This window comes from Acipenser ruthenus, chromosome 2, assembly GCF_902713425.1.
Source record: "Acipenser ruthenus chromosome 2, fAciRut3.2 maternal haplotype, whole genome shotgun sequence".
Lineage (NCBI taxonomy): Eukaryota > Metazoa > Chordata > Actinopteri > Acipenseriformes > Acipenseridae > Acipenser > Acipenser ruthenus.
In genome coordinates this window covers 106,797,090-106,812,084 of record NC_081190.1, presented here as the reverse complement: position 1 = coordinate 106,812,084, position 14,995 = coordinate 106,797,090, and the positions used below count along the sequence as shown (strand labels likewise).

Here is a 14,995-nt window from a genome sequence, read left to right as displayed (position 1 = left end):
GTTTTGTTTGATTTTGGTTTTTGCAGGTAAACAGCTTAGCTGTTCTGTTATATAGTTTAGGTTCCTGTTTTGTGTTTTAGTTTTGTGCTTTAGTTTAGTGCTCAAGAAAGAGCTAGGTGTTTATTTTTGTATTTGCTTATTAAAAATAGCGCAACTGTGTTGTAAAAATCCAAACCTGTGTCTTGTTTTTAAAGGGGCAACGAGTGGTGAGGATCTTTTACTATATATATATATATATATATATGTGTGTGTATATATATATATATATATGTGTGTGTATATATATATATATATATATGTGTGTGTATATATATATATATATGTGTGTGTGTATATATATATATATATATATATATATATATATATTGTAACACAGCAGGGAGGGGGTTAATCCTCCCTGCAGGAAAAACATGTGCGAATGCACATGGGTTTGATGTAGTTGTTTTGTTTAATGGTTTAATTAGATTTTGTTAATTGTTTTATTGTTTAATTATCCCCTGCACCTGGGCGATAATTGTAAATTAGGACCAGGTGCAGGGTATAAAAGGGAGAGCGTCAGTTTGCTTAAGGCTGCTGAAGAGTAAAGAGCACAGTTGGGAGTGTGCAACCTTAAGAAGAAACAGGTAGTGTCAAAAACCTGTGTGTTTTTGTTTGGTTAATTTGTTTGGTTTTGTTACAGGTAAACGGCTTAGCCGTCCTGTTTATAGTTTAGGTTCCTGTGTTGTGTTTCAGTTATTCTCGAAAAGAGTTAGGTGTTTATTTTGTGTTTTATTTAGCGCGTCAGCGCAGTTAAAAATCAATTTCAGTGTCCTGAGTTGATTTTTGTAAAGGGGCAACGAACCCGAGTGGGTACAATTGTGTTATATATATAATATACTGTATATATAAAACAATACTTCAGCTGTGAATAATTTATAAAAGCTAGTTCACCTCAACATGAACCTATTTGAGAATACAATACAAAAGTATGAGCAACTTTTTTGTCTTTCAGCAAGCTTACAGATGTAATTCTATTTGACACAGAGGGGGATAATTTATTTCCTACAGGGAACTGCTGACATGAATTTATTTGCTGTGACCCTGTGGTCTGTTTGGGCATCAGAACAACTGAGCAGGAGGCTTAAAACAGGGAAAAAACCCAGCCAGTGATAATAACATGGCATGAGTCGCCTTCCTCCTTAATTCCTTTAATGTGTTTCCTAGCATTCTGGCTCCTGCTGAAAATAGCTGTAATTGTAAAGCTGTATACTTTACTTTATGTAGTTTATATAGGTTAGACACTTTTATAAAAATACACTGTCCCTGACAAGACTGATTGATGAACCCCTGACACGTATTCTGTAAATCAAATTGTATTCCTATTTATTTAAAATATTTTACTTGGATTAAAGTCCAGGAAATGCTTTACTGTAAAAAAGGTTTCCAAACAATGTACAAGTTGCATCTTCCTATACTTATCCATTTGATAAATATACATTTCTCTGTGTTGAGGCGTTACTGTGTTGACTAAGTTGACAGTGTATGTATAGCTTTATCATTGAAAATGGATTGTTGGTTACACCCTGCTCTACATTTGAATAACTAGTGTCTGACCACAATAAAGAGATATTTAGTTTGTTTGGCTTATAAGATTGTACTGTAGAGAACAAGCTATAAAGACTATTCTAGATATATTTTTCCACTGCAGCTAAGCCTTATCTCTGGGCAGACAGCCATAAGGAAAGCCAATGAGTCACCCCTGGTTTGTCACAGCTAACTCATGCCCACTTGTTGTGTTTACTTTATAATGTCTCTACCTAAGGACAACACTCGAAGACTGAACTCAATCCAGTTTTGGATTGAAAAGATAAGAAAATATAAAATAATTCTGGTTTATACTAGCTGCATGCAACTTCACTTCACAGCCAGTGTAGTTGTATGGCAGAATAGTATCAATGGCAATAATCCCAGATCCTGGATGTTTTGAGTTTTTTTTCTTGGCTTTAATAATATATTGGCTGTTGTTTGGAGTGCAGTGAAACCAGATAGCAGAAACACAATATAAGTGGGGAAAAAGTTCAAATACAAGGGGGTCGTTGAATAAAGGACCAACAATGTATGTGTGTGAAGGCTGGGGTTTACACGCAAGCTGCAGGTTTAAAGGCTTGCTTGTTTTGACGAGTGAGTTAATAAAGAAAGTAAATTATATTGAACCATAAAGACCCTTCTGTGTGTCAGAAAGAATCACCAATCAATGCGAATGTTAAAAACATTGACGTAACAATATTTTATAATGCAGCAGAGAAACAGAGACCAAAGAGACAAGAGTGGAGCATTGAGCCCTAACCAGTCTTGTGTATGCTTGTATATTGTGATGTACTTCTAGCATACTGGACAGTGTGCTGGTCCCTGAGCGTCGCTATGTCCTTTACTATATCAAGTATGATGACTTGCCTTCCTAGCAATTCCTTACACACTGAAGCAGAATGTAGCCCATTTTTTTCATGCAGCATCTAGAAGAGCTATTGTTATATACCACACAAGATCCTCGGTCAAAAGAGCACTGGTAAGTATGAATCATCAATAGATACGGGATCGTCAGCTCACATTCTGCCTACCAGAATTTGAGACATTACACTGCAGATCCTTTTCTGTTAAACAAGAAGAGTAGGGTTATTGACCTTGGTGTGCAGTGGTGTACAAATATCTTTGATGGAGCTTCACTTTCAAAGCATGTTTTAGTAATGACCAGAGTCTTACGGAATGCAACTTTCACTCTCAGGGATAATCCACTTGAGATGTAACATTTCACAACCAGCCTGTTAAGATGCATTACTGACACTGTTATATGCATGCTTCACAAACTAGACGAAAGAAACTGTAATATAAATCTGGCAAGCATACGTGCTGCTAGGAGTCATTTTGAGGAGTGTTGTGTAAGTGGTATTGGCCTTGGCTGGTTGCCAAGGGCCAAATAAATCAGTTTAATAGCTCACAGCTATCAGACAGTGAAGCCCTCCAGTTCTTGTATCCCTTGTACACAGATATCTTTATCAGCAGTCTCATGCAGATGGCTGCCAGTTTTATCAGATCATTTTCCTAACGCTTTGCCTTGATTTTATTTTCATGGATTTGGATGACACTTTATCTAGAAGTTTTTCTTTCCTAAAGTTTTCAAGATGAAAGGGGTTTCTAAAGATCACTTCTTGCATGCCTCCCTGCATTTCCTTTTGGCTTGTCACAGCAGTTGGCTTTTCAATTCCAGCAGCCATTATCTCCGTGTGCCTGGAGCGCAATGGCTCAAGTGTAGATATACATATTATTTTAGGGTGAGGTTGCTTATCTTGAAAGCTAAATATTTTTTTCACACAAGTTTTAAAAGTTACTGTACAGTATGAACAAGGAAAACATTATTCTGCTTTTTTAAATGTTCTTGAATTTCATAACATTTGAACTACTTGCTGGCAAGTGCTATCCATGAAATATCTTTGTTTGAACTCAAGATGATTGACATGTCAGAATTTGCAGCTTACTGCCACTACATTACAAATGCACTATAAGTGCAAAAATCATTTAAACCTTATATTGTAAAGCTGTCCAACATTATAGCAAATGATAATGATAGCAGTACAAAGTGGTGTTTGAATTACACATTTAAAAAAATGATGGTATATTGAAAACAGTGAAGGACTCTTATACAGTATTGTACACTTATAATTTTATTTCAACAGTAACAAATAATGAAGTAATCGAATCACCAAAATGGTGAAATTGTCTCATTCCGACAAGGAAAAGAAAGAATCCTTTTTCAGTAAAACAAATTAAAAATAAACTCAGTCAGTCAAATTAATCAATTCAATATACCATACTAAAAGCTTGCAACAAGATAAAAATAAACTCAGCACTGCTAAACAAAAGCAGCTCTCGAAGCACTTGACCTTAATTATAAAAATCAATCCGCAGCTAATAAAACGAAAATGCAAAAGAATTGAATTTATTACAAAAAAGTGATTGTATTGTTCAGGCCTCTGTCATTGCCTGAGTCCAGAACAGGAAGAAAACAATAACCCATCTGCACTTCTAGAGTGGGAGTAGACTATTCTAATCCTGGGGAGTTATCCCACGACATGTTTAATAAGGTAAAGATTAAGGAACTGCAGTTATGTAGCAGTCTCAAAGCACTTTGGTATGAGATTAAGCTAAAACACAGGGTTAGCTTCTGATACACAGTACAAGGTAACAGGCTCCATAATGCTGAGGAATATATATATACTAATAAAAAAGATAACCTTTTCATCTAACCTGTGAAATCCAAATTAATCTTATTTCCAGTGCTACTGCTAAATTCATTTATCAGCTTTACTGCCTTCCCATGCTTAGTACCAGATTTAAACCGCACCCAGGGGAGGAGCTATAAAAAGGAACTTTTATGCTGAAACTCTTCAGGGTCCATAAAATAGTGATCTACGACCATAGCGGCAAGAATTCATTAAACAATGGCACCGCTGCAGAAAAAAAAAAATATATATATAGTATTATTGCCTTATTCAGCATCTCTTTTATTTTGTTATTAGGGCTGTCAAGAGATTTAAAAAAAATAATAATCTCAGTTAATCTTGGTTTTAATCGTATGGTTGATACAATTAATGCATCCATCTAATTTATGTTTGTTTTATTACTGATATTATTATTATTATTATTATGATTATTATTATCATCCAAAAAACAAGCCCCTATAAAAACCCTGTTTTCCTATTTCTGGATTCTCTTTATAGTTTTATATTTATTCACAATCCAGCATTTGCTGTTAAATTGTTTGAACCAACTGCTAAATCACAATGGAGTCAGTTTATTACTCACCTTACTGAATTTACAATTATCAGTTTCCTTTACTCATAAACTGATGTTTTTCATTGCCATTCAAATAATAATAATAATAATAATAATAATAATAATAATAATAATTCTCTTTTATTAAAAACTTGAAATTGCCTAAATAAAACAAAACATTCACTGAGTAACGGTTATATCCTCCATAACTGTAAACAAAGTTTTTTTAAAAATGTGGTTATTGAAATAAAATAAAAGCTACAGTGTTAACGGGTCTGCAGTCTGTAGCAATCCAACAGCACTGGTTATACTTATAGTACCGTGCTTAGCTTGATTCATGGGTTTGCAGCCATCCTGAATTTCTAAAAGAGAATTGATGGGTTTCATTTGTTGTTGTATTGTTGATGTCTGTAGCAGAAAAAAAAAAAAACTACTAGAGTGTATTTTGAGAAGTGAAAACATGTTTAGCATGCAGGTGGTACAGCAGACTCAATGTGATACTAGATACTGGAACTCATTTTGACAGTAGATACAAGTAACTCTTTCTATTCAAAGAATCGTCAGAAAGTTTAAAAAAATAAATGTCCCATTCACAAGTCCTTCATTTTGAGTGTTTTGCTTCACAATGCAATTCCGTGACTCATTTTATATTCAAACGATGACAACACTCATTCATGCACTAAAATGGTGCCGCAGGAAATGAATTACGGTATGCTAAGGACAAGACAGGAGTGCGATTAATGTGCATGTAACAGGGGGAGACCTGTACTGACTCTTCTGATGTGTTCATAGTGCTGCAGGAAGAGGGCAGCAGCTCGTCAATATCCGCCTGTCAGTCATGGCAGTGACACGGAGAGGTGGGAGAGTGGGTGTGCGGACTTTCCTTCTCTCTGAATGGCTGAAAGGCTGGCCCTATAAAATAACATTCTGCTGTTCCCTCAGGTCTGCCCTTTTGAAAGAAAGACGTGCGGACGCTGTGGTCCAGGTCCGAGACACGGCCGGGGAGGAAAACCCCAAAAGAGACGAAAGACAAAAAGAAAGAAAACAGGGTTAGTGGGGAAAACCGTGGGCAGACCCCATCAGTATTTTTATTAACAGACTGAGGGAGCGGTGAGGGTAGAACGGAGACCCGGACCGTGCGGGTAGCGACGGTCGGGGTGAAGCTGCCGAGTGCAGCACCTTTTATTTGTAGTTTTGATTTATGTGTTTTATTTTCCTTTTTCTTTTCCTTTTGCTTAGTCTTTTGTTTGAGCACCTGCGAGTGCGCCTGTACAATGGAACGGTACCGCCTCTGGTATCTCTGTGGCTCTGCATATCATTGCTGATAGGCAGACCACAGACAACACCGCCCTCTGCTGGCCAAAAAGTGGAACGACCCCACCAATAATAAAACTGGGCACCTGTGCAGTGTTTTCAAGTTCATCCGTGTCTCCCGTGTGTCAGTGAATTACCCACCACCCTTTCACAAGTGCATTAAAAAAAATGAATCGGCCAAAGAATGAACGCATTAATCGCAGAAGATAACTACGATTTATTAACAGCCTTAGTTGTAGTATATGTACGATATTTGTGTAAGCACCATGATGAAACTCCACTATAGGCAAGGGGGATAAACTGCAGCATGCAAACCATGTGGAGAGCTACAGTATAACAAGTAAAGGCAAGCACACTGTGCACATGTTGTACGTTTATAATAAATCTTATAAAGCTTCTTTAAGTTCAGGCTTAAGCCAATATGGTGCTGCCACATTACACACCAAAGGTTAAACTTTCTTTTCATTTTTGTGTAATATTTTATTTTTTTACTGGAAAAAAGCACAATGTCCAGATAAGATTGGAGCAGCTATGAAATGTGAAATGTGGATGAATTTGGATTAGGTCTGAGCAAACTCTAGAATGAAATGACAGTCACTTGAAATATTACAGAGCAAGGTCATGCTGTCATTCTAGGTTCCACTCAGGTAATTTCCGTTCCGCTTGAAACCCAGCAAATTCATCTTCAGAGGTATAGATAGTCCTAGGGAATAGATAGCCCTCATCTTGAGATGCATTTGACAATGCATTGAATGAAAGCTGCATCCATTAGCTGCCCAAAGTCACTGTTCTTCTCCAGTCCTTTGTCTATAAATATGTGATGATGTGACATGCCTTTTATTACAAGCTGTCAGGAGGTGAGTGGTGTGGGTGAACAATGCAATGTCCAGACAAGTCCGTTATTTATTTCTCAAAAACAAATAATAAATCCACCCCTCTACCAGCAGTGGTATCGGGTGGGGGTATATGGTAGGACTACAGTCCCAAAATAATAATAGCAATTGGAAATCCCCCACGCAGTGCATGGCAAAGTGCTCTCCAGTGTGATGCTCATTGTGCTGTTCTGTGCAATGCAGTGTGGTTGGTGCTTGGGTGTTAGTGCTGGTTTGCTGGCTGCAGCTCCCTAGCTCCTACTCCTACTCCAAAAAGAAAACAAACAGCGCTCCAGCTTGTAAATCGCATTTCAGCTTAAGGGGCCGTACTCGCATAGCTGTGTCCGCATTGTACTGCCAAACTCTTCCCTGTGATCAGCCCATAGCCACGGTCTATCCAATCGTTGCATGCCCCACAGCTGACCACAATGGACTTGTTTAGTATTCTCACAACTACACGCTTTCTCCAAAATGGCCGATTTCCAGTTCTTCCCTACTACCGAGTCGCCCCCTCTATGGGAAAGCATACTACCAACCTATCACACAAGCTGACAACTTTCACAGTTACAAGGGATAATAAATCTGACACTGTAATCTTGAGTGGGTGTGTAGGAGTGGGTGTGCAGCCTCTTTCTAGATGGCCAACTTCCATCTTTCCCTGGGAATGAATTGTCAGACCATCCAGTCCGGGACACTCTGTTCCCTTTACACAGCACCCTCACAGGTCGGGAGGGAGATTTAGAACCAAGATTCATTCTTTCTCTGTCACAGGCAGTTATAAATATAGACTGCAACAATAACTGTAGCTCTACACTTTTCAAAGCTTCAAAGGCTCTCTGTCTGTGAATGTTGTCCGACCTGGACTTTTAGGGGTACTCAAGGAACAGGATTCAAACACTGCTTTAGGTAGGTGGGTTTTTTTTCAATGCATTGTTCACATAAGATTTACATTTAAATAGACTATTGTGTCTTTGTCCTCCTAAAAAAATAAAAATAAAAATTCTCTATTGGCGCATACAAAAATGTTTGCTTGTTGTACCCGTGCTAGTGTGTGGTATCGAATGTCTGCTGCCTCATTTCTGCAATCTATAAACCCCTTATTCTTCTCCTGATACTTCTCAGATATCCTGACTGCTCTGCTATTTGAACCTTGCTGTCGTTTCAGATTGCACCTTCACCAGTGGGAATATGTCCTTCGATACACAACCATTCAATTGATTCCCATGCTTCAGGCCAGATGATATGGTGTTTAGACCTGGATGGCTTGTGGTGACGTCAGACCAGGAAGGATAATGGACACAGACAGAACTGGTGTATGAAAGCGCTGATGCATGAGTTTAATTTACAAATAAAAGACTTAAACACAAAACAAAACACTAGAACAAACAAAACGGCATGGTGGCCATAGACAAACAAATAATAACGAAAGCAATTATCGTGCTGGTGTTGAACCAGTATGCGTAGCAATTGTTTCTTTATATTTAACTAGCCAGCAGGAGAGCCACTGGGAAGCCTACCTCCGCCTTCTCGAGGTCTCGAGGGTGCCCTGCCTGCAGGGAGTGTGGGCACTTCCCGGTCAACTGCCCCCTCCAGGAGGAGGGGCTAGAGGAACAGCAGCCGGAGTACCCCGCACTTAGGTCAGTATTGTCGCTGCCTCCACCGCCTGGGGGAGAATAGCTGCTCCCACCTCCACTGACAGTAGGCACGTCCACACCAGGGCTTAGAGGAGAACCGCATCAGTCCCCAGCAACCGAAGGAGCTGCATCTGTCCCCAGCGACTGAAGGAGAGACACACCAGTCCCCAATGACCGAAGAGGGAGAACGGCACCAGTTCATAGTGACAGACTGTCGCGTTGGAATGTCCAGTTGTGCTTTAAACCATGTATTGGAACTAAATTTCCTGTGCCATTAGAGGAAAAACAGCCCCATAAAAGGATATTATCACCTCCATGCTTGACAGTAGGTATGGTGTTCTTTTCTTTGTACGCCTCACCAGACTTTCTATTATTGTTAAAGGTGCCTCAACTAGCTATTAATTTAATTTTCCTTGTCAGGGTACGAATACTTTTGAATTAGCATTTTTTGGAGTGTTGCAGAACAGTTGCTGAAATAAATAATTGTATACATCTATTACTTGTAACTTTTTTCCTCATCCACAAAAGCAAAACTTTTGCTAAAAAAGATTTTTCCCATAATTATTTGTTTTCGAGAAATTATGCATTTCCATTTGTGTATGTAAACTTTTTACTACAACTGTATATTGTGATGGGGTGTAACTGTGGTACCATAACTTACGGGTTTTAGGACCGTGGTGAGTGGGTGCTGGTGGCCATTTTGGTACCACATGGGAGGGTGGGAGTCAAAATGGAAGCCAGTTTCCAAAATTTAACTCAGGAGCAGCTGGTTAAGCTGCCACCACATGGTATAAAAGGCAGAAGAAATGTTTGTTTGGGGAGGTTGTTGTGTAAGGGAGTAGACACTACCAGGAAAAGGATGTATGATGTGGGTTTGAAGAACAGAAACTTAAAGACAAAAGAAAGGTATTTGCAAGTGTGACAGGATGGCTGAGTGGGTGACATCACAGACCAGGAAGCTGACACAAGTACTGCAGGGGAGTTGCCAATGCGCTCTTTTCTTTATTGTAAATAAAATGTTTAAACAAAACAAAACAAAATAAATAGACACACTGCTTCAGACCAAAACAAGTACCGTGCTGGTCGAAATCCAGCACGAGTAGCAATTGTATTTTTCAAGCCTTTATTTCCTTTTTCTCTCTCTTTCATTCTCCAGTCAACCTTCTCTCAACAATCCAGCACCCTATGAGCAGCTGCTGTGCTTTTATATATGTGGCCATCTCCGAATTAGTAATCAATGAATCCATTTGGAGATTCTGCATGCGTTTAGAGGGATGGGGCTTTAACCCCATTCACGCTACTAAACAATAATAAACATTACCCATTCTTAAATAACCCCAAATAATACATTCAAATTATAACAATACAACAATAAACCATTCCTTTTTAAAGCTCTGCCCTGCCACATATTTATCTGCAGGGCTCTGCCCTGCCACATATCCTCCTCCTTGTGCGCCGCACACATGACCCCAACGGCCACCTCCCCCGCTCGTCTAAAACACAACCACCCTCCCTCAAGTCCAATATTGTCCATCTTCTCCCATTCTTGAGGTGAGGGTTAGCCCACAGTTTGGCGCCTTTATGTCAGAACCAAAACCCAGCGACAAGGAACCCGGGCGCAGTGGATGAGGCGTGGGGTGTCCAGATAGGCAACCAGTCGGGTGTAGCACCAGGCAGAGGTGCGAGCCCGGGTGACCGAGCAGTGATGTCTGTGCCACCAGGGGGTGCGGAGTAGGAGACCAGGCGACCAACTGTGCCTAGTGGTGCAGCGATCTGGGAGTCAGGCCCAGTGACCATAGGTCCAGACACGAAGGTTGGGTGACTAGGAGCCCAGGTCGAGGGATCCAACTTCCAGGCTCTGGGCTGTGGCACAGGAGTGGAGCCGTCGAATCCCTCTTCACAGGTTCCGGTAGAGAAAATGCTGCTGGTGTTGGCTTGGCATCCCCAGGCGGTGTGGGCTTGGCAATCCTAGGCAGTGCAGGCTTGCCATCCCCGGTTGGCGCGGGACAGGCAACCCCAGGTGATGCGGGCTTGGCATCCTCGGGTGGTGCGGGCTTGGTATCCCCAGGAATTGGGGCACACGCGGTCCCTTGGGAGACGACGGCAGGAGTGGACATTCAGGAGGGTTTTTGGTTTAGTTTCACTGTAAATAATAAAGAAAGTGCACACACCATGCTAAAATATATATGATGACTCTAAGACCCACACAAAAGAGGTGATAGAGCCCCAGGCCACCCTGGCAAGAGGGGCTTCATCTATATATATATATATATATATATACATACATTGTTATTCTTAGCTCCATAATCTGTTATACAGTTTGCTGGGACCTTGTTTACTGATATTCTAGTTTGCTGATGGATCTACAGCGGATGTCTGTCTTCACAAAGCCATTCCTGAAAACATGGTTCACAATAATGTGCAAATTGGTTCAATCTATAAGTCTTGCATATCTTTTTATTGATAATGTAGGAAACTGACAGACACAGGTGTACATAAATGTAGCCAGAGTGCAGTAAACATTAACCACTGAATGCCACAAACCTGACACTAGACCTATACACACACACATCCAACTCGCTATTAAATATAACAAATCAATACAAACAGCCTTTAACAGGAATGTTTGCATCAGAAAGAACGATATTGTCCTCAATGGCAGGTGAGATGTAAACCACTCTTGGTGGTATTTATTCAGCATGAAAACACAAGTACAGTATGGTTAGTAGATATAAAATAACAGCTGGGATTAACACCTGTTTGAGGAGTTCAGTACCACTCGCTGGAACAACACTGAAGTATGAGGCACAGTGGTCTGCTACTTGAACAAGCAGAGACAGAATGGGGAGGTAATTCTATTCACCCTGCATTTTGAATGCAGTGAAATGAACTACTGCCCGCCCTGTCACACTTCTATAAATAACGCACAAATACATAAGAATCTATAAAATGAGGAAGGTGAAATTACTTTACATCATATAAAAAAAAAAAAAAAATGACAACAAAATGTGAGTTTCTTTTTAGTGTTGCTTATGATGGGTTCCATCCCTGTAGTTTAAAGTTATAGAGGAATTATCTACAATAAATAAGTATTTGGCTGAGATTGGCTGACAATGACATGCAATCGCTGCTGTGGCACAGAAATAACATGAGTAAGCTAAAAAAAAAACGTCAATAAATTATTCAGAGACAGGCTTTTTGTTTTGTGAGATGGGACTGGATGTGAAGCTGCCAGCATCTTGCTAGTTTTATGATCTTATGAGTCTTGCTGAAGTTTGTACTGATTTATTTTACTATTTCCAAGGGTCTTGTTTATGCTGCTAGGCAGGAGGTTATTCTGAAACTCTCAGGGGAATTGATGTAATATGAGTTTTACTTTGGGGGTGATTGAAGAGTACACTGCTACTGAATAGATACATGCACAGATTGCTCTGTTGAATAAAACCATATATTTAAAACTACAATACAAAAAGTATACAACTTTGGTTAATTTAGATGAGTGCACCCTTTCAGATTATGAGTGTTTTTGTGCATAACTGACGGGGATACCCCGTCACACCCAGTCACTGTTAAATGAGCACTTTCTTTTTTTGTTGCTTTGATAGATGCAGTGGTAAATAAAAACGTGGGTAAACACCCCTGTTTGGTGGTTGAACAGATAGATTGAACAGATAAACATGAACAAATAAATTGTTATTGGCCCTCAGCCAACCAGAGCCCCCCATACAGTTATTTCCCCTCTCAGGTGCTGTTAACGTGAAAAGTCACAGACCCAACGGTATGAACAGTTCTGTGAGCGTCCTTTCGCGTGCTAGGATGAAGACTACTAGCACCACTCTACAGGTCCAGTGTGCCTAACACAACCTTAACAGAACATAATACACACACAGAGAACATGCAGTCCAGTGGCCACGCCCCCCTGCTCGTGCCACAGATTGAGAGCTCTGAGCTGTCCAAGGATATATATCAGGACTTTCTTTCTATGCATCGGGACGCGGGACATTTGCTAGGAAATCAGGACTGTCCTGGATATATAGGGACTGTTGTCATGTATGAAACACTGGGTGCAACATAGTGGAGAGAAACGACACAAATCATTTTTAACATTATTTGATTACATCAGTCATTCAGGAACAGTTAATCTGACCCGGTTCAGCAGGAATACACACATAGTCTCATGTTTGTACTGCTATAATATTTCTTATATTGGATTATTAATTCCATAACACCTCACAGGCCTTACTTCACAGAGGTCTCCCTGGGATCCTTCAAGAAGCTGCTTGAAGAGATTCTGGGATCAATAAGCTACTAACAACCAAACGAGCAAGATGGGCTGAATGACCTCCTCTCGTTTGTAAACTTTCTTATGTTCTTATGTTCTTAAGGGAGAGCTCTTTTATCATAATATGGAAACAATTGTACTGTATATGTGTTGGGTGCTTTAATTTATATCTGCCTTTGTACGGCCAGGTTAATAATGATGACAAAAGTTGCCCAAGGTTGTGAAAAGTTAAGATCTGATTATTCATGAAGCCACAGCCTGGGGGCCTGTCTGATTGATTCCTTGTCCTCATTGGGAACCTGCTTTGTCAATGGATGAAGAGCAGGTTCATTTTTCTCTGCTCTCTGTTTAATTTAGCCTGGAAGGGTAATGAATGAAAACGAGCAAGGAGCTAGCCACGTGTGCTAGATTAATCTCTAATTACAGAATACAATTAATGAGGCAGCTTCCATGCTGTGGTTTTGTTGTGTGACATTGTTCCTGATTTCTTAAACTGACCAGCGTGTGACTGCAAAACAAACAAATAAAAAAACTCCATATAGTACATCCCGGGAAAGATACATTTCTACAAATATTTATAATTTATTTAACACTATAAAAGCACATTTTAGAAACAATTTTACTAAATAACAAATACACAATTTATGTTAGGATGCACAACTTTACATCATCAAAAAGGTGGTATATGTTTCTGATTATGTTAAAAGAGTTTGGAAAATATTTGTTACTTAGAGCACATGACAGTATCATGTCATTGCAATGAAAAACTTCTAAAATCAGCCTTGTACACCAAGCGGACACCAACTTCTGAAAATAGGGATTCCATGTAAAAGTGTGTTCAGAATCATTTAATTGAACATAAACTCTCATAATTTTGAACACTTGTGGCATATATTTCAGACAGTTATGTGAAATATTCCAATGGCATTTTTGTGTATGTTGTGATCAAAGCAGTTTTAAATATTAAGATATACATTATGGTCTCCTGGTCTTGGTGTGGTATATTTATTTTAATACAATATATACTTTTTTAGTTCTTCAATAAAACACACAACGTATTTTAAAGACATTTTATTACATACCACTATTAAATTCATAATGGTGGAGTTAAAAACACACAACATTACAACAAAGTGTTCCCTTAACACAAAGAACACCCGCTACAGCTAGTAACAGATTTCTGAGAATAATCATTTGCAAGTGCACATTAGCATGGCTTGCCATTGCAAACACTCTTCCAGTTTAGACTTTTGAGCTCCATGAGAAAGTTTTACTTAAAGGCACTCAGCACATACATTTGAAATTATATAAAACTGTTTGATATAACACCTGTCAAACAGGGACTCCAGTTTAACAGAGATAATCTTATTAAAGATGCTGCCTTTTTCTATTTTTGAAAACACTTGGTGTTTCCCATTTCTAAAGCAAGATTGAGAGTTTAAAATGCTCATATGAGAGAGAAAGAAAAGGTTGGTATTTCTATTAATTGTTGGATCAATTACTTGCATAACTAATTTTGATGAGAAACAATGATATGTTTTTTTTTGTTTGTTTGTTTCAAGTAGCACTTTGTGACCCAGAAAAATATTGAGCTTCTAAGGTATTAGAACACATGGGATGTTTTGTTATTCTGGGATACTAATATATTTGGTAAGCAGGCTGTCTAAGGTGTAGATTAAATCTAAAACTAAGGCGGAAGTGTGTTCTGAGAAGCTGGGAAAATTGCACAGCTTTCCAATCTAAGGTTTTTCTTATGCAGCATCAAATCAAAAAGGCACCGTACACCGTTTTACCTTTAGGGAGGGAAATGAAGTTACCATTTCCACAAATCAGACCAACTTTTATTGAAATAAAAGAAGGGTCTGGAACCACGCAGACGCCCCTGTTAGGAGCAAGAAAACAACAGATGGGAAGAAAACATATATTTTATGTAGAGGTTTAGGTCATTACCATTATTTAAAAGCACTGCAGTTGTCACACAGATCATTTGAACAGTTGTTCTAAAGTTATGTGTGAATACTCAGATATCTTTTGAATGTCCTTACAGATAATGCATTTACAGATAACACATTCTCTTTAATGGT

At 39.1% G+C, this 14,995-nt stretch overlaps 1 long non-coding RNA gene across 1 annotated transcript; it reads left to right on the top strand.

Annotated features, from left to right (window-relative positions):
* Nucleotides 1-578: 578 nt before the first annotated feature.
* On the top strand, nt 579-9,102 carry LOC131702933 (uncharacterized). The gene is made up of 3 exons (XR_009309607.1): nt 579-623; nt 5,752-5,858; nt 8,161-9,102. It is a non-coding gene; the product is annotated as an uncharacterized LOC131702933 (long non-coding RNA).
* Nucleotides 9,103-14,995: the final 5,893 nt, after the last annotated feature.